This window comes from Bubalus kerabau, chromosome 17 (assembly GCF_029407905.1).
Source record: "Bubalus kerabau isolate K-KA32 ecotype Philippines breed swamp buffalo chromosome 17, PCC_UOA_SB_1v2, whole genome shotgun sequence".
Taxonomy (NCBI): Eukaryota; Metazoa; Chordata; class Mammalia; order Artiodactyla; family Bovidae; genus Bubalus; species Bubalus kerabau.
The window spans coordinates 4,138,979-4,164,265 of record NC_073640.1 but is presented as its reverse complement, the minus strand read 5'-3'; the positions used below and the strand labels follow the sequence as shown (position 1 = coordinate 4,164,265).

The window sequence follows — 25,287 nt, the reverse complement described above, 5'->3', positions numbered from 1 at the left end:
ATCAGGAAAATTCTGCATTGGTCACTTTGTGTCTGCATGTGCATGGATGGAGAAGCTGTCACAACTGGATAGCTTTTTGGTTTCACTGCTTGGATCAAACAGGTTGCTTCTGAATGTGAGTCTACACACTGTTTCATCCATAGAGAAGTGGTGGCTAGCCAAAAAATGTCACTCTGACTGAACAATGTTTTGCTGGATGTAATTAAAATTGTCAACCACAGTAAAGTACATGCCCTTAACCAATATCTGTCTGCACAGCTCGGAGAGGAGATGGACACAGTGCATGTCTTCTCTTTTACACAGAAGTGGGATGGCTTTCTAAAGGTAGATCACAGCCAGAGTTTTTGCATTACTAGAGTCACTTCAGAGATTTCTTTCAGAAAAACAGTCACCACTGGCAGCACACTTCAATGACCCAGAAGGGGTCACAAATCTTGCTTATTTATGTGACATATTTAACCTACTCGACAAACTCAATCCATCACTTTAGGGAGAAGGACAACTGTGTTCAAGCTTCAGACAAAGTGGCTGCATTCAAAACCAAACCGGAATTATGGGGACAACAAGTGAGCATTGGGATTTTTGACATTTAAAACATTAGCAGAAGTCGAAAGAGACTGAGCCAGGGCCTTGTTTCTCCAAGCTGGTGCATGATCACCTTATGTCAGCTTTCAGAAGAATTTGGGCATTACTTCCCAACCACAAAATACCCCCAAACTGGGAAGGAATGGAACCATGACCTATTTGTGATTAAGCCAGGTGAATCAGCTTTGTCCACACTATAAGGGGATCAACTGCTTAAAATTGCAAATGACAGTGGCCTTAAAAGTATGTTTGAGACAGCTTCAAATCTCCATACATTCTGGATTAAAGTCAAGGCGAAATACACAGATTTCCACAGAAGTACCGAAAAGCCTGCTACGATTTTCAATATCCTATCTTTGTGAAGCAGGGTTTTCTGCAGTGACAGCAGCCAAAATGAGATTACAGAGTAGACTGGACATAAGCAACACACTTTGGGTGTCACTGTCTCCCATCAACCCCAGATGGGACTGTCTAGTTGCAGGAAAACAACCTCAGGACTCCCACTTATTCTACATTATGGTGAGTTGTACAATTATTTTGTTATATATCACAATGCAACAATAATAGAAATAACACAATAAATGTATTACATTTGAATCATCGGACACCTTTACTTGTATTACTCATGTATCAAATCACAATTTGTTTTGGTTCTTTCAAATATGGAGGGAAGAAGGATGGAGAGTAACTGCAAAAAATTCATTTGCATCTTCTCAAATAATTATGTATTCTTATCTAGACCAAAGTTGTCTGATGGAACTCTCTGCAGTGAAGATCATGTTCTAAAATCTGTACTGGAAGAATTAGACGATTTTGTGGCTAGCTGTATGCACTACTGAGCATTTGAAATGTACTAATGTATCTAGAATTGAACTTTAAATTTCATTTAATTTTAGTTTTAATTAAACTATGACGTGTAATCTTAAAAAAGGGAATACATGGGCTGGGGTCTGGGGGCTATGAGATGATGTAGGTAAAGGGGTACAAAATTTCACTTATAAGGATAAATTCTGAGGATCCAGTGAACAGCATGGTTCCTACAGTTAATAATAAGATAGTGTATATTTTGAAAATTGCTGAGAGTAGATCTTAAGCATTCTCACTGAACCACCCAACCCCGCCCTACAAAGTTAACTGGATTAACTGTATGATGTGATGGATGCATTAATTATCTTGATAATCAACTGACAGTGTGTAAGTATGTCAAATCATGGTGAACACTTTAAATATATGCAATGATATTGGTCAATTGTTCCCCAAAATTAAGAAAAGAAAAAACTATTAGGGAAGAATTAAATTCAATGAGCTTTATGGGAAAAATGGACATTTGCCAATAGGTGGGGAAGGTGGTCCAAGAGAAGGAGTCAATTTTCCTCTTGTGAGGGGAACAACCAGAAGGTTTCCCTATAATTTTCATGAAAGGATTTGCCTAAGGAAGTGGTTCTCAAACTTGTTTGCTCATTAGAATCAGCTGGGAACTTATAAAGCCCCTGACGTCCAATCCACACCCGGAGATTGTGACTTCACTGGTTTCAGGGATTCCTATTGAGCAAACTCCTTGACACAGGTCTTGGCAATTATTTTTTTAATCTGACACCAAAAGGAAAAGCAACAAAAGGAAAAATAAAATATGCTAGACTACATCATACTTATACTAAAAAGATTCTGCACAGCAAAGGAAACCATCAACAAAATGAAAACTTATTGAGTAGGAGAAAATATTTGCAAAACATATATCTGATAGGGGGCTAGTATTCAAAATATATGAAGAAGTCATACAACTCAGTAGCAAAAAAAATAATCTGACCAAAAACTGAGAAGATCTGAATAAACATTTTTTCAAAACAGACACACAGATGGCCAACAGGTCTTTGACAAGATGTTCAACATCATTAAACATCAGGGAAATGCAAATCGAAATCACAGTGAGGTATCATTTTACACTTGCTTTATAATGATTATTATCAAAAAGACAAGAAATAACAAGTGTTGGTGAGAATGTAGAGAAAAGGGAACATTTGTGCACCATTGGTGGAAATGTAAATTGGTGCAGTGACTATGGAAAATAGCATAGAGTTTTCTCAAAAAGTTACAAATAGAATTACCATATGATCCAGCAATTCCACTTCTGGTTATTTATCTGAAGAGAAAAAAGAAACACACTAACTTGAAAAGATCCCTGCACTCCCATGTTTATTGCAGCATTATTTACAATGGCCAAGGTGTAGAAACAATTTGTGTTCATTGACGTATAGTTACATTTTCCTTATCTAAGGGCAGGAAAAGAGAAAACAAGTGGCTCAGATGGTTAGTTATCAAAATCAACCAAGATCTCTAAAATAAAGGAGTCTCAGTGGGAGAAGACAACTGGCTTTGCACTTTATCTAATTGTGTATTTATTTGAGATCTGCTTTGAAGTGGATGCCTCTTTGAAATGGATGCTTTGGCAATCAAAGCTTAAGTCAGGCACTTGCATTATGAAAAAAAAAAAAACTGTCAGGGCTTACATTACATATATATGTGATTAAAAAACTGTTCTGGACTCATTAAAAATGGTATGGAAGTAACTTAGACATTGAAATTATTTAAAGCCCCCAGTAAATTCTAATGTGAAGTTAGATTTGTGAATTTGTGGCCCAAGGGAAGTCAATGTTTTCAGGAAAGAATTAGATCAAAGAACCTGAAATGAATTTAGAGCTCTATTTCTGGCTTCTATGTGCTGGGTTCAGTCTAGAATTACCATATAATCAGCAAATTAGGCACAAGGGAGAAAAATAGAGGCCCTCTTTTGCTTGTAGTCAGTCAGTGCGAGCATATCTGATCCAAAACACTTGGAAACACACAGTTTCATCTAGTGGCCAGTGGGGACTCTCCAACAGAACCTGCAAAACAGGAAGACTTTGGGATCTGGCTTTTTGAAACACTGAGGTTACAAGGAAGAAAAGGATTGCAAGTTGTTTGATTGACACAGAAGAATTACAAGTGTGAGAGAATGAGGAGGCAGAGGGCCAAAGGGAAGTATGTTTCTGCCGCCGCCACATCACTGCTGCATTTCAGGAATGGCATTTCAGTCGGGAAGGTCAGTATAAATCATATTACCTAAGGAAAAGGGTGTATTTGTCTCTTGCCCTTACCACTTGGCTGAAATGGTTGTTCCTGGAAAAGATAGTTCACTACTGAGTTGAGTGAGTGGGTAGATACAACATCAGTAAGAAATGGAATTTCACTTTTGTAGCCAAGTGAGATGAGATATCTGAGTAGAACTGTCAGAAAAAAAATGCAGGGCCATGCTCAGGAGTTAATGTTTTCTGGGAGAGGAAAAGGAAACAACAAGAGGTAGATTAATAAGAAAATGAAAAATCCCAATAGTAAATGTTGTAGATACGGATTGCGGGTTTTATACCTTTGGGTGGTTTTCTTTTATTTATTAGACTTGAGAAGAAGCTGGGTCTTCAACTAGAGAGTGGAACAAGAGATCATTTAAGATCTAATATTTTTCTTTTATTAAACTTTTCATGGGAAGAAAACAGTTATAGCATAAAGTGTAAAACATTCTTATGCATTACCTGAAAAGTTAAAGGCAGCACTTAATTTATATGTTTTTTTTTTCCCACAAATACAAAATAAGAAAACCTTGAAAGCACAAAAAAGTGAATTCACCAAAATCTTACCCAAAGATAAACACTCTTAATATTTGGATGTGTGTAATTTCAGTATTTTTTCCTACAAATGAATCTATGTGCTTTTCTTAATACAAATTATATCCCCTCTACAGAGTAATTTAGAGTAAGGATATTCTTGAAATACTAATAGGGAGAAGGCTGCCTATAAAACAGTCTGCATAGCCTATCACAGCCATAACTCAGCTGGGTCAGCTCTGGTTTCTGTAAGGCATTTGACTTTTTTTGTTTGTTTGTTTTTGCTTTAAAAATTTTTTTATTGGAGTGTACTTTGGCCACCTCATGTGAAGAGTTGACTCATTGGAAAAGACTCTGATGCTGGGAGGGATTGGGGGCAGGAGGAAAAGGGGACGACAGGATGAGATGGCTGGATGGCATCACTGACTCTATGGACGTGGGTTTGAGTGAACTCCGGGAGATGGTGATGGACAGGGAGGCCTGGTGTGCTGCGATTCATGGGGTCGCAACGAGTCGGACATGACTGAATGACTGAACTGAACTCAACTGTAGTTGACTTACAATGCTGTGCTAGTTTCTTTTGTACAGCAAAAGTAATCAGTTATACATATATCTACTCTTTTTACGATTCTTTTCCCATATAAGTTATTAAAGTGGTGAGTAGATTTCCCTCTGCTATAGAGTCGGTCCCTATTAGTTGTCTATTTTATATACAATAGTATGTATATGTCAATCCCAATCTCCTAGTTTACCCCTTCTCACCCTGTAACCATAGGTTTGTTTTCTACATCTGTGACTCTATTTCTGTTTTGTAAATAAATTCATTTGTGCTACTTTTTAGATTCCACATATAAGCAATATCATGTATTGTCTTTCTCTGACTTACTTCACCCAGTATGGTATTTGATTTTGAAGGGATGAACTTGTGGTCAGCAGAAAACACCCAAACCTGGTCCTAGAAAACTACAGGGGTAGATTCTGATTCTCAAAGTTGCAAAGTTTGTCTTTATCCAGGCCTCCTAAAGTGAAATGAGAGTTTAATATGGCTGCCTGTCATTTTGCACTCTGTCCTCTGCCCTTTGTGTTTAGTCCAGGCCTTATCCTATCCTGTCACCTTTTAAAGCCAGCTGTCAAATTAGCTTATGGGGAAGACCCTTAATAATTTGACTTGATGACAGTTCATGCCATGGGTGTGTTCCATTACTCATTCACTCTCTTTTTTTCTTTTACAAACTACTTAGCATAATTATGCTGTTTTAACGACCACTCTAGCAACTTTAATTATGACATTATCCAACAGTCTATTAATTGATGTTGGAAAGCTCTTTTTCAGTCCCAATATTAGTTACATTTCTCAAACAGAACTATTGCTATCTTAGCAATAGTCCTGTGAAATATTTCTATACTATTTTAATCACACAAAGCAAAGGAAGCTCCCAGGTGATGTGGTCTTCCTTAGATGTTAGTTTTCACCTGTCTGTTCAAAGACCTCTCCCAGGTGCTGTGTTTCAAGGCTCTGAGAACCAAGCAGAGAAGCTGAAGCTAGGCTGACTCTTTGCAGTTGACTTTGGAGTCTTCTACCATTGGGAGCCTCCTCAAGTACAGACAGATGCTGTAGGCTTGTGGACTCTTTCCTGGATGGTGATCGCAAACCTGGGTACCCCAAAATGTTGACAATTGGTCTAGCCAAGCTTTCTCATTTAACAGATGGAGCTGTGTGTTAAGTTGTTGAGATCTTATGGTTAATTTACAGTTGGATGAAACTCTGTACTCCTTCCACAGTGTTCCACTCCCCCCGCCCCCACCACCTAGAGAAATATCATCTTCTCTAGATGCTAACTTGGATGAGGATTCTTCCAGGGCTACTGTTACATAATTCCCTTAATGAGGCACAGGCTTATACCATTCAAAACTTTTCAAAAGGCCTCTCACTCACTTTCTCAACTTAGCTGACTCTCTGAGTTCTGAGCTCAATTCCAATTAGTTACTCCTGACCTCCTTTGGACTGCCCATGTTTCTTGTTGTTTAGTTGCTAAATTGACTGTTCATGACTCCATGGATGGTAGCACGTCAGGCTTCCCTGTCTTTCACTATATCCTGGAGTTTGCTTAAGCTCATGTCCATTGAGTCCAACAGTGATGCTGTCTAACCATCTCATTCCTCTGCCACCCTCTTCTCCTTTGGCTTCAGTCTTTCCCAGCATGAAGGTTTTTTTTCCAATGATTTGGCTCTTCGTGTCAAGTGGCCAAAGTATTGGAGCTTCAGCATCAGTCCTTCCAATGAATATTGATTTCTTTTAGAATTGAGTGGTTTGATCTCCTTGCAGTTCAAGGGACTCTCAAGAGTCTTCTCCAGCACCACAATTTGAAAGAATCAGTTCTTCATCACTCAGCCTTTTTTATGGTCCAACTCTCACAACTGTATGTGACTACTGGAAAAACCATAGCTTTGACTATATGGATCTTTGTTGGCAATGTGATGTCTTTGTTTTTTAATATGCTGTCTAGATTTGTCATAGCTTTCATTCCAAGGAGCAAGCATCTTTTAATTTCATGGCTGTAGTCACTATCCACAGTGATTTTTGAGCCCAAGAAAATAAAATCTGTCACTGTCTCCAATTTTCCTCCTTCTATTTGCCATGCAGTGATGGGACTGGATGCCGTGTTCTTCATTTTCTGAATGTTGAGTTTTAAGCCAGCTTTTTCACTCTCCTCTTTCACCTTCATCAAGAGACTCTTTAGTTCCTCTTCACTTTCTGCCATTAGAGTAGTATCATCTGCATATCAGGTTATTGATATTTCTCTTGGCAACCTTGATTCCAGCTTGTGAGCCATCTAGCCTGGTATTTTGCATGATGTCCTCTGCATAGAAGTTAAATAAGCAGGGTGACAATATACAGCCTTGATGTACTCCTTTCCCAATTTTGAACCAGTCCATTGTTTCACGTCCAGTTCTAACTGTTGCTTCCTGAGCTGAATACAGGTTTCTCATGAGACGAGTAATGTGGTCTGGTAGTCCCATCTCTTTAAGAATATTCCTCAGATTGCTGTGATCCACACAAAGGCTTTCACATAGTCAATGAAGCAGAAGTAGATGTTTTTCTGGAATTCCCTTGCTTTCTCTATGATACAACGAATGTTGACAATTTGATCCTTGGTTCTTCTCCCTTTTCTAAATCCAGCTTGTACTTCTGGAAGCTCTTGGTTCACATATTGCTGAAGCTGAGCTTGAAGGATTTTGAGCATAACCTGACTAACAGGCGAAATGAGCACAAGTGTCCAGTAGTTTGAACATTCTTTGGCATTGCCCTTATTGGGATTGGAATGAAAATTGATCTATTTTAGTCCTGTGGCCACTGCTAGTTTTCCAAATTTGCTGACATATTAAGTGCAGCACTTTAACAGCATCATCTTTTAGGATTTTAAATAGCTCAGTTGGAATTCCATCACCTCTACTAGCTTTGTTTGCAGTAATATTTCCTAAGGCCCACTTAACTTCATACTCTAGGATGTCTGGCTCTAGGTGAGTGACCACACCATCATGGTTATCCAGGTCATGAAGATCCTTTTTGTATAGTTCTTCTGTGTATTATTTCCACCTCTTCTTAATTCCAGTTAATTATTTCTGACCTCCTTTGGACTGCCTATGTTAAGAAAGACTAAATGGTAGTGTTTGACCTCACTCCACTATCTAGAATTAGCCAGACAATTGTGGAACAACTAGGCAGGAAGAACCAGAGCTTCTCCCATGTCCCACAGCCTCAACACCAAGGTACTCATCAATAGTTGCCACCATTCCTGGTAGAACATTTACTGGAACTGAAATTCAAATAGAGACAACTTGGCTCTAAGATTTGTGTTCCTTGTCAATTACAGTTTTTTGTTTTTTCTAAATCTTCTTCTTTATTGGAAGGGGTACAGAACCGCTGGGCCCAAGTTGCTCCACTTCTTGCACAGCCTCTGGTGCATCTTGAGTTTACTTACAGGCCCACAAGAATCTCTCTGTGCCTGGGGCTGTAATGGAGACCGGCAACTTCCAGCTTCCTAACCAAAGCACAGTCTTCAACAATATTCTTCTCTATCCTCAAAACTGATAGTCCAGGTAATTGTCTACCAAGAACCCAGGCCATGGGTCTGATGCATTTGTAGGATGCCTCTTGAAAGACACTGAGACCGTCAGTGACACAATAAAGCAAAACTGGATTTCTGTTCATCAGCCCTTATTAAAGGAGATGATACCCATGTATTGATTTGGTTTTAAATAAGAAATGATTGTGTACCAGATGCATAAATAACAGAAATCTAACCCGGAGAAGAGCATACTGATTTAGAGAGGTGTGATAACTAATTTTGATATAGAGGACCCTGGAGGAAAGAGGTGTGTCCATATTCCTTGTGGTCCATAGTTAGCCTGTTAAGGGAAGGTAAGGGAGATCTAAGGAAGGGCTCATGGGCAAAAAGGGCTGCATAGAGTGAAATGGGCTGCCTTAGAGGCAGCAAGACTCCCACACTGGGTGTGAATACTGGCTGGACAGTTAACTAGTGAGAGAATTACATAAAGGATTCAAACAAGAGGTCAAGGCTTTGCCTTGATAGCCTTCCTGATTCAGGGACTCAGAACTTTATTACATATTTAAAGATTTTGGAAAACACTTAAAATGCTTATAGTAATTCGACATTAAATCATCTAGGATCCGTTACGATCCTTTTTCTTGCAAAACATAGAAAACGGTTCCCAATTTACTAAGCAAAACGGGAATATTTTGGCTTACAAAATGACAAAGTCCAGGAATAATCAGGCAGGAATGGATCCAGGAACTCAGTTGAAGCCATTATGACCCTTCTTCTTCCTGTCTGTCCCTGGCTCGAATTCCTTGGTGTTAGCCTGTTCTGAAGCGACTTCTCCCCACAGTCATATAAAAATGACTGCAGCTCGTCCTTTCAGCTTCAAGCCTGGAGAAGAGAGTCTTTGTGTCAGCACTTCCAAAAAATAGGCTGTTGGGGAAATTAAAAATCCTTCTAGCAAAAAGACCTCCCCTCTGCCCCAAATGCCAATATAGAGGAGGGAGCAAACCTGATTTATTCCCGGATATGCATAGCTTATATCCTTTCAAATGGTCCGTGCCAGCCTAGAAAATCTGGGCAGAATTTCACACAATTTATACAGCCAATTAGAAGAAGTAAAAATGAAAACTTATTTATCTCTTTGAGAGACAAATGGGTGTAGCCTGTGATAACCTCCTGTGCACCTCATGAGAGTCTCGAGGCAGTTTTGGACGTATGTGCTTACAGTTCCCAGAATCAGAAGGCCTCTGGTTTAATACTGTTTATCTAAGACTGAGTTTATCTAACTCTAGCCTACAAGGTCTAGCCTACCTATTTTAATTTTAAGGAGATACTCTAGCATTGAGGAGGAGCTGCTACTGCCCCTTTCTCAAACAGAGTTTCATTGTATTTCCTTGCACAGGTCCATTACACCACCTTGCCTTGGGTTGGGTGGTATGCCCACTGCTGAACCAATTTCTGTGGCCAGAAATAGGACACACCAATTGGCCTGGGCCTGGTTTATAGAGGGGAGAATTCAAAAGTGAGTGGGATACAAGAGGAGAAGAAGGCATGGATGCTGTGAAGACCCTTCTGGGTCCTTAGGGGCCTGGGGATGGTGTAACAGTACCCTTGGGTCAAACTTAGCAGGTAACTAGTTTGTCTGTTAGGATTTGATGTGTCACTGTTTTGGCAATTCTCAACCCCTTTTTATAGCCCCAAGATTTGAATGGAGATAAGAATGAATAACTTCAGATTTTTTGAGAATAATTGCTATGGATTTCAGAAAATCAGTAGTGAAAGAACACAAAACCCATGCTGAGAGCCAACTTTTAAGGTCTCACTTGCAAAGTGAATGTTTTAAGATGAAATCTGTGTTGCAAGGTTTGGAGTCTATGGTCTACCCCAGTTGACATGCAAAGGAAAACTATCCAAACTCCAAGTGGTTTGGCCAACAGAATGTCTGGGGTGTGGTCCATTATCCCTGCCAAAACCGTGGTCCAACATCTTATTAGCAGGTGACTAGCGGAAGCAGCTGGAGAAGGAAATGGCAACCCACTCCAGTGTTCTTGCTTGGAGAATCCCAGGGATGGGGGAGCCTGGTGGGCTGCCATCTATGGGGTCGCACAGAGTTGGACACTACTGAAGTGACTTAGCAGCAGCAGGGGAAGCAGCAAGACCTTTGGCTTTGGCAGGGATTGTTGTAAAACTTTCCCAGATAAAGTCACTAGTACTATTTTCCAAATATTCTCTCTTTAGAACCTGTATATGATGACCAGTTATTAACTGGTCACTGGAACAAAAAGATTAAGCAGAGAGAAGCAGGATAAGGTGAAGATAGATGAACTTTGTTGACCATTGAGTGCCAAAACAGGGATTTGTAAACTCCAGCTATAGCCCTATTGTGCGGATCAGAGAACTGGGGCTTGGAGATTAACTTGCCCCCAGGCACATGACCCTGCGGTGGTGGCCAAACTATAATTTCAACCCCACTGTCTAATTCCAAAGCCACAAATACTTTGCTTATGGTGAAAAAAAAACAAAACAAAACACTGAAGTTTCTCTAGTAGAGATGAGTAAAATTCCAAAATACTATTGGAGGTCTTTTTTCCTAGTCCAAAGAGACACTTAGCAGTTGACTGCCAAGGACATCGTTTGGTGACAGGCAGAATGGAGGTGCTTTTGTTCAGAGACCTTTGTTCTTTATGTCTGTGCAGAATCATAGGTCAAATGTAGGTAGCTGGAAGAGCCTTTATAATAATTCACTGAGATAGTTAATTCAAATCTGAGACATCACACGAGTAGAACTGGTGGTATAGGAAACCCACCACTCTTTGGACTGAAAAGTTTAGTTCTGATTAGCAATCTAGGAGAGCAAACTCCTGTTGTGAAATTCTGGTAAGGCTCAGTGAGCTGCACTGTCTGATATTTTTTTGTTTTTTTGTTTTTTTTTTTTTTTCCCATAGCAAAACTGTACTCTGCTACTGAAGAAGGGATGGAAGCAGGTTAGACTAGTGGAGGGTACTAGTCAGCCTCTCTAGTACTTTCAGCCTCTCTTCTTGGGACCACGCTGGGTCTGAATACCTCCAAAAAAAGCCCCATGCCTCCCCACCTTAGGGTCTTGGTATCTGTTGTACCTTCTGCTCAGAAACCAGTCCATGGGGTGACATAGTATGTGCTATTTCCCAAACTATATGTAAACCAATTTTACCTATATGGAAGCCAATTTTACCTATATGGAAGCCAATTTGATGGGGGAGAATCTCAAGGCCAGAACACACTGAATCACCAGTTCCCTCACTCTTACTTGCTGGGTCTTTCATCTGTTTCTGCTCATGAAGTAATTATCAAACTTTAGAGGCTCTTAGGTTTCAAAACTCATTGCTTTCAGCTGAAACCAGGAGATGCAAACAAGAGTTTCCATGCCTTCTTGGGGGCTGAGCAAAAGGTAATAGTCTAGCCTCTCCTTTCACAAGCACAGATAATGGAAGTGGGAAGAGTTAGGAGCCAGAATTCACCATGCTCCCTCCTGAGATTGCAGCACTGCCGGAAGTGGAGTTGGTGGCTGCCTGCCATCCTGTGGCCACCATTCTGGCTCTGTGTGCTGACCAGCCATACAGGGCCTCTTCATTCACTTTGCCCGGTCCAGCTATTCTCAGTTTGTCTGACCCCAGGCCTCATTAGGGAGCTAGTGGAGATGCCATGATTAACTGTCAGGTGGAGTCTGTTGGCACTTGGCTGGGGAGACTGAAAGAAGCTCTTTTCCTGCTACCAACTGCTCTACCAACATTTGTTTTTTAAAGATAGTGACCTGCCTTGACAGATAATCTGCTTTCGCTTATGATTAGCATCTCTACTGTCACCCTTGACCCTCTTGCCATGTGCTCCATAAATCATGAGCTTTTTAATTTTTGCTGTGAATCCCTTGTCATTTCCACATTACTAAACCAAGGTCTTTAAGGTGGTTGCTGCCAGTACTATTTATACTCAAGCTTGGTTTTCTCTCTGCTTTCCCAGGCCTCCTCTTTCTTAGGCAAGACCCCTTGAAATTATTTCAAAAGGTTGTCCTCTCAGTGACAGTGATCCATGTTAATTGCTTTAGCCAATGTGACAGACTCTGGTGGCCTCATCTGGCCATTAAAGGCCCAAGAATGATTTGAAGATGCTGGGCCACTTCCTTCCCACCTAAGGACAAGAGGAGCAAATGTGTGGTGGTAGTGTTGGCAGACCAGGCTGGGCTTCATGGGAGCTGTGTGGCTCTGTGGAGCTTATAAATGGTTCTGAGTCCTTGTTAGACCAGGAACTTCCAGCCAGTGGCCCATCTCTAACCTCTCCTGACTTCTTCTGATTTCTCTCTTCTCTGCAGCTGGTACCTTGCAGATGCTCAGTAAATGTTGATTGAGTAAATTAATGAAAGAGTAAATGAATGAACAAATGTCATTAACTCTTAAGGAAGTCAATGCAACAAAGCAACAAACTCAAACCTCTTGACTAGTGGAAGATCCTTTTTGGCCTGTCTTCTGCTAGCTTGCTCAGTTTTGTCTCCCTTGCTGTACCCTTAGCACTTTACACTCCATTAATATAGAATTATATGCAATTCTCTAGCTCCATGGCAGTGTTTCACAACTCCAGGCTTTAGCAGCAGTTGTTACGTGTGTCTGGATACTTTTCTCTCCTTGGCTCAACTCAGATATTTTTCCACATCAAATTTTTTTTTTAATGCAAATTCATTTATTTTAATTTGAGGCTAATTAATTTACAATATTGTATTGGTTTTGCTGTACATCAACATGAATCTGCCACGGGTGTACACGTGTTCCCCATCCTGAACCCCACTCCCACCTCCCTCCCCGTACCATCCTTCTGGGTCATCCCAGTGCACCAGCCCCGAGCATCCTGTATCATGCATCAAGCCTGGTCTGGTGATTCATTTCACATATGATATTATACATGTTTCAATGCCATTCTCCCAAATCATGCCACCCTCGCCCTCTCCCCCAGAGTCCAAAAGACTGTTCTATACATCTGTGTCTCTTTTGCTGTCTCGTATACAGGGTTATCATTACCATCTTTCTAAATTCCATATATATGCGTTAGTATACTGTATTGGTGTTTTTCTTTCTGGCTTACTTCACTCTGTATAATAGGCTCCAGTTTCATCCACCTCATTAGAACTGATTCAAATGTATTCTTTTTAATGGCTGAGTAATACTCCATTGTGTATATCTACCACAGCTTTCTTATCCATTCATCTGCTGATGGACATCTAGGTTGCTTCCATGTCCTGGCTGTTATAAACAGTACTGCGATGAACATTGGGGTACATGTGTCTCTTTCAATTCTGGTTTCCTCGGTGTGTATGCCCAGCAGTGGGATTGCTGGGTCATAAGGCAGTTCTATTTCCAGTTTTTTAAGGAATCTCCACACTGTTCTCCATAGTGGCTGTACTAGTTTGCATTCCCACCAACAGTGCAAGAGGGTTCCCTTTTCTCCACATCCTCTCCAGCATTTATTGCTTGTAGGCTTTTGGATAGCAGCCATTCTGACTGGCGTGAGATGGTACCTCATTGTGGTTTTGATTTGCATTTCTCTGATAATGAGTGATGTTGAGTATCTTTTCATGTGTTTGTTAGCTATCTGTATGTCTTCTTTGGAGAAATGTCTGTTTAGTTCTTTGGCCCATTTTTTGATTGGGTCATTTATTTTTCTGGAATTGAGCTGTAGGAGTTGCTTGTATATATTTGAGATTAGTTATTTGTCAGTTGCTTCATTTGCTATTATTTTCTCCCATTCTGAAGGCTGTCTTTTCACCTTGCTTATAGTTTCCTTTGTTGTGCAGAAGCTTTTAATTTTCATTAAGTCCCATTTGTTTATTTTTGCTTTTATTTCCAATGTTCTGGGAGGTGGGTCATAGAGGATCCTGCTGTGATTTATGTCGGAGAGTGTTTTGCCTATGTTCTCCTCTAGGAGTTTTATAGTTTCTGGTCTTACGTTTAGATCTTTAATCCATTTTGAGTTTATTTGTTTATTTTTGTGTATGGTGTTAGAAAGTGTTCTAGTTTCATTCTTTTACAAGTGGTTAACCAGTTTTCCCAGCACCACTTGTTAAAGAGATTGTCTTTTCTCTATTGTATATTCTTGCCTCCTTTGTCAAAGATAAGGTGTCCATAGGTGTGTTCCACATCAAATTTGGATACCTACTTGGTAAGAACCATCTCCAAAATACCCTATGGTCAACTTTCACCACTCTCAGCATCTTCTGAAATTGGTGCACTGGGCTCCTGTATTGAAATGCTCTTTAACTGTATTTCTTAGGGTATATTTGGTGAAATGCCATCCAAAGAGGTTGTCCCCAAATGGCATTCGGTGTTAATAAGTCAGGAAAATGTTACAAACTACACCTCTTTCTTGTATGGTTTTTCTAGTAGACATGTATGGATGTGAGAATTGGACCAAAAAGAAAGCTGAGTGCCAGAGAATTGATGGCTTTTGAACTGTGGTGTTGGAGAAGACTCTTGAGAGTCCCTTGGACAGCAAGGAGATCAAACCAGTCCATCCTAAAGGAAACCAGTCCTGAATATACATTGGAAGGGCTGATGGTGAAGCTGAAGCTCCAATGCTTTGGCCACCTGATGCGAAGAACTGACTCATTAGAAAGACCCTGATGCTGGGAAAGATTGAAGGTGGGAGGAGAAGGGGATGACAGAGGATGAGATGGTTGGATGGCATTACCAACTTGATGGACATGAGTTTGAGCAAGCTCTGGGCATTGGTGATGAACAGGGAAAACCCTGGTATGCTGCAGTCCACGGGGTTGCAAAGAGTCAGACATGACTGAATGACTGAACTGAACACCTCTCTCACAGAGATTCACAGCAAACACTGGCATTTTCCCCCTCAGCTTTATAGAGGTACAATTAACAATTACAAATTGTGCATATTTAAGTTTAAAATGTGGTATTTTCATTTATGTGTATATTGTGAAATGATTTCCACACACAAGCTAATTGACATATCCATCACTTTGCATCATCATCTCTTTTATGTGATGAGGATCCAAGATTTCAAGTGTATAATATGGTAATATTAACTACAGTCACCATGCTATATATTAATTCTCCACAACTTACTCATCCTGAATAACTGAAGCTTTGTTCCTTTGAACAAGATCTCCACATTTTCCCCACCCCAACACCTGGCAACCACCATTCTGCTTCTTGCTTTAGTAAGTTAAAATTCTAAGGTAGTGGGGTCAAAGGACATGCGCGCATCTCTTCCTGAGAGAGCACCAAAACCACAACTAGCTGCTCAACAACCATTGACAGGAGAATGCTGGAACCCACCAAAAAAAGATACCCCACATTCAAAGACAAAGAAGAAGCCACAGTGGGACAGTAGGAGGGGTGAAATCACAATAAAATCAAATCCAATACCTGCCAGGTAGGTGACCCACAAACTGGAGAACAATAAAACCAAGGAAGTTCTCCTACTGTTATGAAGGTTCTGAACACTACATCAGGCTTCCCATCCTGAGGAGCTGGCAAAGGGACTGGGAATCCCCATGACATCTGACCTTGAAGACCAGCAGGATTTGATTAGAGGACTTCCACAGTACTGGGGAAAACAGACTCCAGTCTTGGAGGGCACAGACAAAATCTGCACACATCAAGAAACCCAGAGGAAAGGAGCAGTGACCCCACAGGAGACTGAACCAAAACTACCTGCTAGGGCTGGAGGGTCTTCTGTGGAGGTGCGGGTCTGCAGGGGCTCACCGTAGGACCAGCAGTAGCAGTCCAGGAAGGTCTTGGCATAAGCCCTCTTGAAACTTCCCATAGGGCCTGTAGAGCCCAGGACTGGGTTGCCTCAGGCCAAACAACTACCAGGGAGGGAGCACAACCCCACCCATCAGCAGATAATCAGATTAAAGCTTTATTGAGCAAGACTCTGCCCACCAGAGCAAGACTCAGTTTTTCCCACTGCCAGTCCCTTCTGTCAGGAAGCTTACACAAGCCTCTTAGCCTCCTCCATCAGAGGGCAGACAGAAAAAGCAAGAAGAACCACAATACCACAATAGCTAAAAGAAAAACCACATTAGAGAAATTTCATCAGGATGAAAAAGCAGAAAGTTATGTCCCAGATGAAAGGACAAGATAAAACCCCAGGAATCAACTAAATGAACTGGAGTTAGGCAACCTTCCAGAAAAAAATTCAGAATAATAATAGTTAAGATGATCCAGCAGCAGTGATTTCCACCATTCTGCCCTCCAGGTCATTTATCCATTCTTCTGCCTCAGTTATTCTGCTGTTGATTCCTTCTAGTGTATTATTCATCTGTTTGTTCATTCTTTAGTTCTTGTAGGTCTTTGGTAAACATTTCTTATATCTTCTCCATGGAAAACCATGAGGCAGAAGAATGGATAAATGACCTGGAGGGGAGAATGGTGGATATCACTGCTGCAGAACAGAATATAGGAAAAAAGAATGAAAAAGAAATGAGGACAGGCTAAGAGATCTCTGGGACAACATTAAGCACACCAACATTTGAATTATAGGTGTCTCAGAAGGAGAAGAGAAAGAGAAAGGACCTGAGAAAACATTTGAAGAGATAATTGCTGTAAACTTCCCTAATATGAGAAAGGAAATAGTCACCCAAGACCAGGAAGCACATAGTCCCAGGCAGGATAAACCCAAGGAGGAACACAGTGAGACACATAGTAATAAAACTGACAAAAATTAAAGACAAAGATAAAATATTAAAAGCAACAAGGGAAAAATGACAACATACAAGGGAACTCCCATCAGACTATCAGCTAATTACTGAACAGAGCTCTACAAGCCAGAAAGGAATGGCATGATATATTTAAAATAACCAAAGGGGAGAAACCACAATCAGGCAAGACTCTTATTCAGATTTGATGGAGAAATCAAAAGCTTTCCAGACAAGCAAAAGTTAAGAGAATTCAGCACCACCAAACCAGCTTTACAACAGATACTAAAGAAACTTCTCTAGGCAGGAAACATAAGAGAAGGAGAAGATCTATAGAAAATAAACCTGAAACAGTTAAGAAAACAGTAATGGGATCGTATACATTGATAGTTACCTTAAATATAACTGGATTAAATGCACCAATCAAAAGACATAGACTGGCTGGGCAGATGGAAATATATGCATGTATGCACTTCCACTTACCACATCACACTGCTTGACCACACCTCTCAAATTGTATGTGATTATTTTATATTGTAGGTTAATTATGTTCCCATCATGGCTTGCAGTTGTAATTATCTTTTATTTTTTGTCTAGCTATTGATTGTAAAAACTGATAAACATCATTTACTATTGTGATTGTGTAACTATTACTCAGTTAATACCATAGTTCATGATTGGTTAATAGAAAAATAACAGAAATCTATATCACCAAAACTGCTATTAAAAGAAAAATCTGTAATCACTTTTTAAAATCCAGATGCATATCAGAATTATCTTGGAATGTTTTGAAAAATACAAATGCCCAGGTATTGCTATTTTTTTCTCCAGAGCTCCAGATATGTTTCTAATGAGCTGCTGCTAAGTCGCTTCAGTTGTGTCCAACTCTGTGAGACCCCACAGAGGGCAGTCCACCAGGTTCCCCCATCTCTGGGATTCTCCAGGTAAGAACACTGGAGTGGGTTGCCATTTCCTTCTCCAATGCATGAAAGTGAAAAGTGAAAGTGAAGCCGCTGAGCCGTGTCTGACTCTTAGTGACCCCATGGACTGTAGCCTACCAGGCTCCTCCGTCCATGGGATTTTCCAGGCAAGAGTACTGGAGTGGGGTGCCACTGCCTTCTCCAATGAGCAGCCATGTTTTAAAACAACTGGACTATGTGATGATCTTTCACTTTTACCTAGTTTGTTTCACTTTTTCTGTTTAATATTAAGTGCTCCCGTTTCATTTAGTTTATGTTTTCCAATTTCTCTGTCTCTTCTTTTTTTTAAATGTTCTTTGTCAAGCCTTTATCAAGCATAGTAGAAAGGCTTTTCTATACATATATATAATATGTGTAATATATATGTATATTAAATATAAATAATACATATAATATATATCTTAGAAAACTTATGAATTTTTGCCTAACTAAAAAATTCATGACATCAGGTGAGAAAGTAATCAAGTGAGAAAACAGTAGGCTTCTTGTGCAGCATCCTGCATGGCAGGGAAAGCCAGATACTCACTATGCTCTCACTTTCCCCTGTGGGAGACGCTGTGGGTTTGTGCTTCTCTTGGCACTGAACTCCAATGCCCTGAAGCCTGGTAAAGTGAGAAGGTTCTTCTTGCTTTCTTCAAAGGATCTGTTCTTGGATTTCTTTTGCTCCAAAGGGGTACAGGGAGGACCTCTCCAAAGGTAATCTTATCTATGGATTGTCAAAATCAGTGTTTCTGTGGAGAGGATGAGTGTGGAAACCTTCTATTCCACCATCTTATTGATGTCCGTCTCTACCACTGCCATTTGAAAAGCTCCAAGAAGTCCAAGAGTAAAGATGTTTACTCAATTTTAACTTGGTTTTTCTATACTTTTAAATATAGAGCCCCTTTTCATTAGTAGTTATTAATATCCCATCTATTCACTTTCCACTGAAGTCCCCATGGCAGCACAACTTCATTTACATCCCGTATTCTCATCGGGGTAGAAGTTCAGGGAGGGCAGACACTTCTTGTTATGCCATCCATGGCTGGCACCTCATCGGCACACAGAAACAATCTGCTGAATCTAATTGGTTTGTGCCAACGAGATGAGCAGCGCACCTCTCAGAAGCTGTGTGTTCTTGTCCTCGCTCTCTGGCAATATCTGGTTGTCAGCAGGCTTACTCTGCAAGTCTGGTCTTTACTGAATGGCACCCATAATTCTCACCTGGGGCTCCCCCTAGTGTTTCCCTTGCTGCCTGTTGTGGGCAGTGACACCAAGGTGAGCAGCAGTGAGAGGGAGGGAATGTGTGCCTTGTGGGAAATTCATGCTTGGCTGCAGAGAGGGGATAAAAGTCTTTATCAGAGGCTGTCAAAAGGGATACAGTTCACAATCAGGGAGGGATCCTGGGGCTGTGTGCTTAGTCAGACTCTGACCCCATGGACTGTGTCCTGCCAGGCTCCTCATCCATGGGGATTCTCCAGGCAGGAATACTGGAGTCGGTTGCCATGCTCTCCTCCAGGGGTCTTCCCAACCCAGGGATCGAACCTAAAAGTGAAAGTCATGTCCTACTCTTTGTGACCCAATGGACTATACAGTCCATGGAATTCTCCAGGCCAGAATACTGGAGTGGGTAGCTGTTCCCTTCTCCAGGGGATCTTATGCATGGGTAGGGGGATTCTTTACCACTAGCACCATCTCGGAAGTACCAATAATATAAATGGCTAGAGCCAAAGTCAAAGACAAATTTGGTTTCCATTTTCATGCACCACAGATTTAGTTAAGGTTTACTGGCCCTTGTGTGAGCTATGGGCTTGCATCTCCTTTGGGATCACATCTGAGGCAGTCCTGAGCTTCCACATTGTTCAGCTCACAGCTCAGCACACTCTCAGTGCCCAGCGGCACTAACTGACAGGATACTCCTGCCCTTCCTGCCCTGGCACTCCTGCGATCTTATTCCTTCTTCACAAGTGCCAGTGCGAGTGAGTCCACATTTAACCCTCGAGGACCATTCTCCAGCTTCCGTGGCTTCTCCTGGGAGGAAGCGCTGTCCATCCTCAGATGCCAGCGTAGTCTGTCTGCATTTCCTGGGAAGCCCCTGTTGCAGTGAGTAGTGCCTGGGCCTTGCAGCCAAGCACTGGGGTTCGAGTTTCAGTTCCAACATACACTGTATAGGAGACTTCAAGAGCCGCAGGCTCCTTACCTGAGAGTGAAAGTGAATGGGATTGTGGTTCCTGTCTCAGAGAGGTTGTCCTGTGTGTTAAATGGGTTAAAGCACGTAAAGCACTTAGCAGGGTGCCTGGCTTGTAGGAAGAGCTTATTTCATGTTAGCTATCATTATGATAATTTGTAGTTTTATTAATGTTGTTATTATCACCTCAGATTTATTTGTGGTTATTTCTCCCTTACAAGACTGTGAGGACAGGATTACGACTGCTTCAGGTCTTCACCCCACAGAGTGCTAATCACAACACTTGCCACATAGACGATAGCCAGTAAATACATAACGAGTGTTGAATGAATAATCCTGTAAAATCCACACTAGAAACCCCTCAGAAAAACCAGCTTGGCTCACTCTCTGTGATTTCCCCTATAATTCAGAGTCACCTCTGAGGCATGAGTGTGCTACAGACAGGTATCTTGAGTGTCCTGTCATCTCTTGGTGCCTGCCCACATCATGATGTCCTTGAGGAGTTGTGGTACCCCACAGCACTTGGAGCATCTTTGAACACCTTCATTCTCTCAGGAAGAGAATTACAATCCTTTCGATTATTCTTTTCTTTTGATTCTGGGTTGTATTTCCCTGCTTCTTTGCATGTCTCATAATTTTTTGCTGTATAAACTTAACATTGTAGATGATAAATTATAGATTTTAGGCTCTGTTCTCTTCTGAGAACAGAAGAAGAGAACAGACTAGTTTTGTTTGTTTTTATAATGGACAGTTAAATTCTTAGGGAATAATTATGGTCTTGTAGAGGCTTGGTGTTAAGCATTATTAGAGCATGTTTATTTCAGAGCTTTTATTTATTCCTAGGACATAGTCCTTAGCTCTAGTATATAGTCCTTATTCTTAAAGATGTGGCTCTTCTGAGGTTTCAGTGGATAGCTAAAGGTATTGAACAAGATCCTTTAACTTTGTGGAATTTGAAAGTCAAACTTGTCTTCAGCAACCACCAGTAGCTGCTGAACTCTGTTCAACTGTTAGCTTTCCAGCTGTTGCTATATATGTGGTTCCTGGGCGCGTTGCCACAAACATATGATGTTTAGGAGTCATCTAAGATTTTGAAGGCAATTGTACACAGATGTGAGGCATCTACCCTCATTCTGGAAATTCCCCTCTCAATTTTCAGCTGTGTCTGGCAGTTCCAAGCTCTTTGGCCCAGAATAGATGGCTACTTTCTACTTGAGCACTGTACTTTGAGCTCTGAAAACTTGGTAGGACCCTTGAGACGAAGAGGCAATTTAATATCACCTACTTTGCGTTCTTCTTTCTGAGACCATACCTCTTCCAGCTCATTTCTGCTTTTTGTTGCTCTCTTGTGCCTTCGAACAGTTGTGTTTTATATTTTGCCTAAAGTTTATACTCGATATTGTCAGGAGGGTTAGTTATATAATTATGTTGCCAGTACAGGAGCTGGAACTAACCTGTCCAAGTATATTTTTATTTTTAAAAAGCCTTTAGAGAGCAAGAGGAGCCTCTGTGATTGAATCAAGAATTTCTATAAATATTTTCTTCTTAAATTTACTCAACTAATAATTTTTGAACCCTAGATTGTTCAGGGATCTACCAAGCATGCCACATACTCTTCTACAAATTAAGATCTGGCTGAAATTTGTCAGAATTAGGAATTGGTTTTATGACCTTTGATGTTCATCAGACTCTGAATTCTGAATTAGCTATGGACCCTATCTGATTTCTGTGAAAATACCTCCATTACATAATAATAAAATATACCAAGACCTTGGCAGAGTAGTTGCTATTAAAAATTTTTTGTTTTGTTCTACCCAGAGTCCATTTTTACTTCTTCTGATAAATACCTAGACTTTTGTAAGGGGAGGTATTTCTCTCCTCACCCTCTTAGGCCATATGCTCGAAGTGGGGTTCCACCCAAGTTCAGAGATAGAACATGTGGCTCTAAATAAGCCAGCCAGAGTGCTACCAAATCTCAGTAGTCATAGGTGATTGGTTTAGGGGTTTCCATGCAAGTAAAGCCTAGAAGTTAGTGTTATTATAGCTCTTGGCCACAGAAATTGTTTCCTTATATCAAGATGAAGACATTGGTCCAAAAGATCATGAATCATGGAATGTGGGCCAAAGCTTTTGGAAAATAAACTCTTTGCTTTTCAGACTTGAAACCATAAAGATGTAGATGTAGGACTATTAGCATTATGCTGACCTCACAAGAAACTGAGATTTAAATAGTAAGAAGAGAGCAGAGTCAAATCGTTTGAGAACTTGGGTACAGCTATACCTGCCACTCTATGCCTGTACTTTTCAGTTGTGTGAATTAGAGAAATTCTCTTTTATAAGCCAGTTTGAATTGGGGTCTCTTTCACTTAGAACAGAAATAACCCCTGGCACATCAGTCAAAGGCTTAAGTGCCAACAATGTCACCCAGGGATGAAAAGGTAGGCCTGGTCACTCCAGCTTGCTGTTGGTTGAACACATTTAAGCTTGTCTTGTCAATCACCAGATTCACAGCTGACAGCATTTCTTTGGCACCTGCAGTAATTCCCCTGTAACTTTACAGAGTAAGTGGAGGCAGGCGCTAGATCAACAGCATTGGTCATGTGTTTGTGTGATCTACATGTTCTTAACTCATCCTGCAACGAGACCACATCACTCTTCCTAAGTGGACAGAAATTTTCCAGGGATGTTAGCATTCTGTGTCTTCCCTGTCTGTGCTGGGATTTGGTGATTATGCAACCTTAGTCTCTGTCTACTGGATGAGAGGTAACCTTTGAGCACTTTGTGGGAACTGTTGCACAGTCTAGTTTCTGACTATCCCTCGAATAACTGCACTTTAAAGGTGTTTCCTGATCAGAAAATCTTACATGTTGGTTTAGAAAATGTGCCTGCTCTCCTTTTTAAGTTTCAGCCCAAATTAATCAACAGTTTCTCCCAGATATTTAAAAAATAGAGTCCTGACATCTTACCTATTTGATTGGTCAAACATATCTTTTTCTCTTCTAGTTGCTCAAGACCTTTTGTGTAAATTTAAAACAGAAAAGGGAATCGCAAAAGAGGCTTTGTTTTTCCTTTTATTTTCTGTGTGAGCTACAGTGGGCCTTCCTCCAGGGTACCTACAAAATCAGAAAGTCTTAGGATACAAGAATGATTTTTGACAAGCAACAAATGATCACTTTGAACTAAATAAATACCCCCTTTTTTTTTCCATTTGTGATGCCTGGTTTCTCCACAGCAACAGAAGCCCAGCATGGCTGTTATCCCCAACTGTAATTTATATTGGACCAGATTGGTTTGTCAGTCACTTGTCATTCTATGTCCCCCAGAGTTACCTCAGCAGTGCTGTGAACCAGGTATCTCCTGGATGTGTGTCTGTTCTGACTTCTTCAGTTAATTTCACAAATTTGTGGGGCTTTTTTGTTGTTTTATTCCCACATGCATTCACAGAATTCTTTACTTCTGTCTACCAAGAAGTATCAGTTCAGTCATGTTTGAAGAAGGGAAATAAATTATTTATTTAATCTCCCTTTGTGAAGAGCAGTTACTTTGTTACTATTCACTAAGACCAGGTCTAGGCACACAGATGAAATTGTAGTAATCCGTTTATGGAAAGTTAGGTTTTATTCTTTTTTGCTAAAGTGGAAGAACTCTGAGGACGTGGGCCATGACAGGCATTTCTGGTGTACATGAAAGGAAAAGATGGCACTTGAAAGAGTACACCCCCAATCCTTTGCTTTCAGTCAGGGCCATATGACTGATCCTGGCCAATAGGATGGGAGAGGAAGTGACTTGTATCCAGTTTGGGCTGAGGCAATTTAAAGCCCTGATGATTCACCAGTTTCTCTACCCCTGTCAAGGGAACTGGAGGAGGCTCCATGTGAGGTGCAGAGACACATTTTTGAAAGAGGGCTGCCCAGTCCTGCAGTGCACTTTAAGCAAGAAATAAACATTCACTGTGTTAAGCCATGAGGATGTAGGGGTTGCATGTTACCAAAGCATAGCCTATCTTGTTCATAATGTAGAAATTATGGATGTAAAAAAGATGGAGACATAATTTACAAATAGTGAAATATTCAGATTTTGAGTGTACTATTTGAACTCCTTTGACAAATGCCTATATTCATGTAGCCCACATCCATTTGTAAGACACAGAACATTACTATCGCCCCAGACAGTTCTCTTCCGGTTCTTTCCAGCCAATCCTCTTCTTCCAGAAAAATCACTCAACTGATACCTTTTACTATAGTTTTGACAATTCTAGACTTTTCAGACATAAATACAGTATGTACATTTTTGTATGTATCTGGCTTCTTTCCTTTTGTTATTGTTCAGTCACTAAATCATCTCTAACTCTTTGAGACCCTGTAGACTGATGAATGCCAGGTTCCCCTGTCCTTCACTACCTTGGGAGTTTGCTCAGATTTGTGTCCATTGAATCAGTGATGCTATCTAACCTTCTCATCCTCTGCTGTTCCCTTCTCCTTTTGCCTTCAATTTTCCCCAGCATCAGAGTCTTTTCCAATGAGTCAGCTCTTCCCATCAGGTGGCCAAAATTTTGGAGCTTCAGTTTCAGCATTATTCCTTCCAACAAACATTCAGGGTTGATTTCCTTTAGGATTAACTGGTTCCATCTCCTTTCAGCCCAAGGGACTCTCAAGAGTCCTGCATATATGAGGTTGTTGATATTTCTCCTGGAAAACTTGATTCCAGCTTGTGCTTCACCCAGTCCAGCATTGCATGATGTACTGTGCATATAAGTTAAATAAGTGGGGTGGCAATACACAGCCTTGTCATACTCCTTTCTCAATTTTGAACCAGTTAGTTTTTCCATGTCCAGTTCAAACTGTTGCTTCTTGACCTGCATTCAGAGTTCTCAGGAGACAGGTTAGGTGGTCTGGTATTCCCATCTCTTTAGTAATTTTCCAGTTTGTTGTGATTCACACAGTCAAAGGCTTTAGTGTAGTCAATGAAGTGGAAGTAGATATTTTTCTGGAATTCTCTTGTTTTCTCTATGATCCAGTGAATGTTGGCAATTTGATCTCTCTTTCCTCTGTTTTTTCGAAATTCAGCTTGTACATCTGGAATTTCTTGGTTCACATACTGCTGAAGCCTAGCTTGAAGGATTTTTAGCATTATCTTGCTACCATGTGAAATGAGTGAAATTGTATGG

The 25,287-nt window shown here is 40.7% G+C and overlaps 2 long non-coding RNA genes across 2 annotated transcripts in view; one reads left to right on the top strand and one right to left on the bottom strand.

Annotated features, from left to right (window-relative positions):
- Positions 1–1,115: 1,115 nt before the first annotated feature.
- The window catches only part of LOC129630784 (uncharacterized), a 62,977-nt gene continuing 38,805 nt past the window's right edge, over positions 1,116–25,287 (top strand). The window contains exons 1-2 of the long non-coding RNA XR_008703750.1: positions 1,116–3,664; positions 17,805–17,917. This is a non-coding gene — a long non-coding RNA (uncharacterized LOC129630784). The remainder of the gene's footprint in view (positions 3,665–17,804; positions 17,918–25,287) is intronic.
- On the bottom strand, positions 8,828–12,699 carry LOC129630786 (uncharacterized). The gene is made up of 3 exons (XR_008703752.1): positions 11,499–12,699; positions 9,297–9,360; positions 8,828–9,175 (listed from the first exon to the last, which is right to left on the bottom strand). It is a non-coding gene; the product is annotated as an uncharacterized LOC129630786 (long non-coding RNA).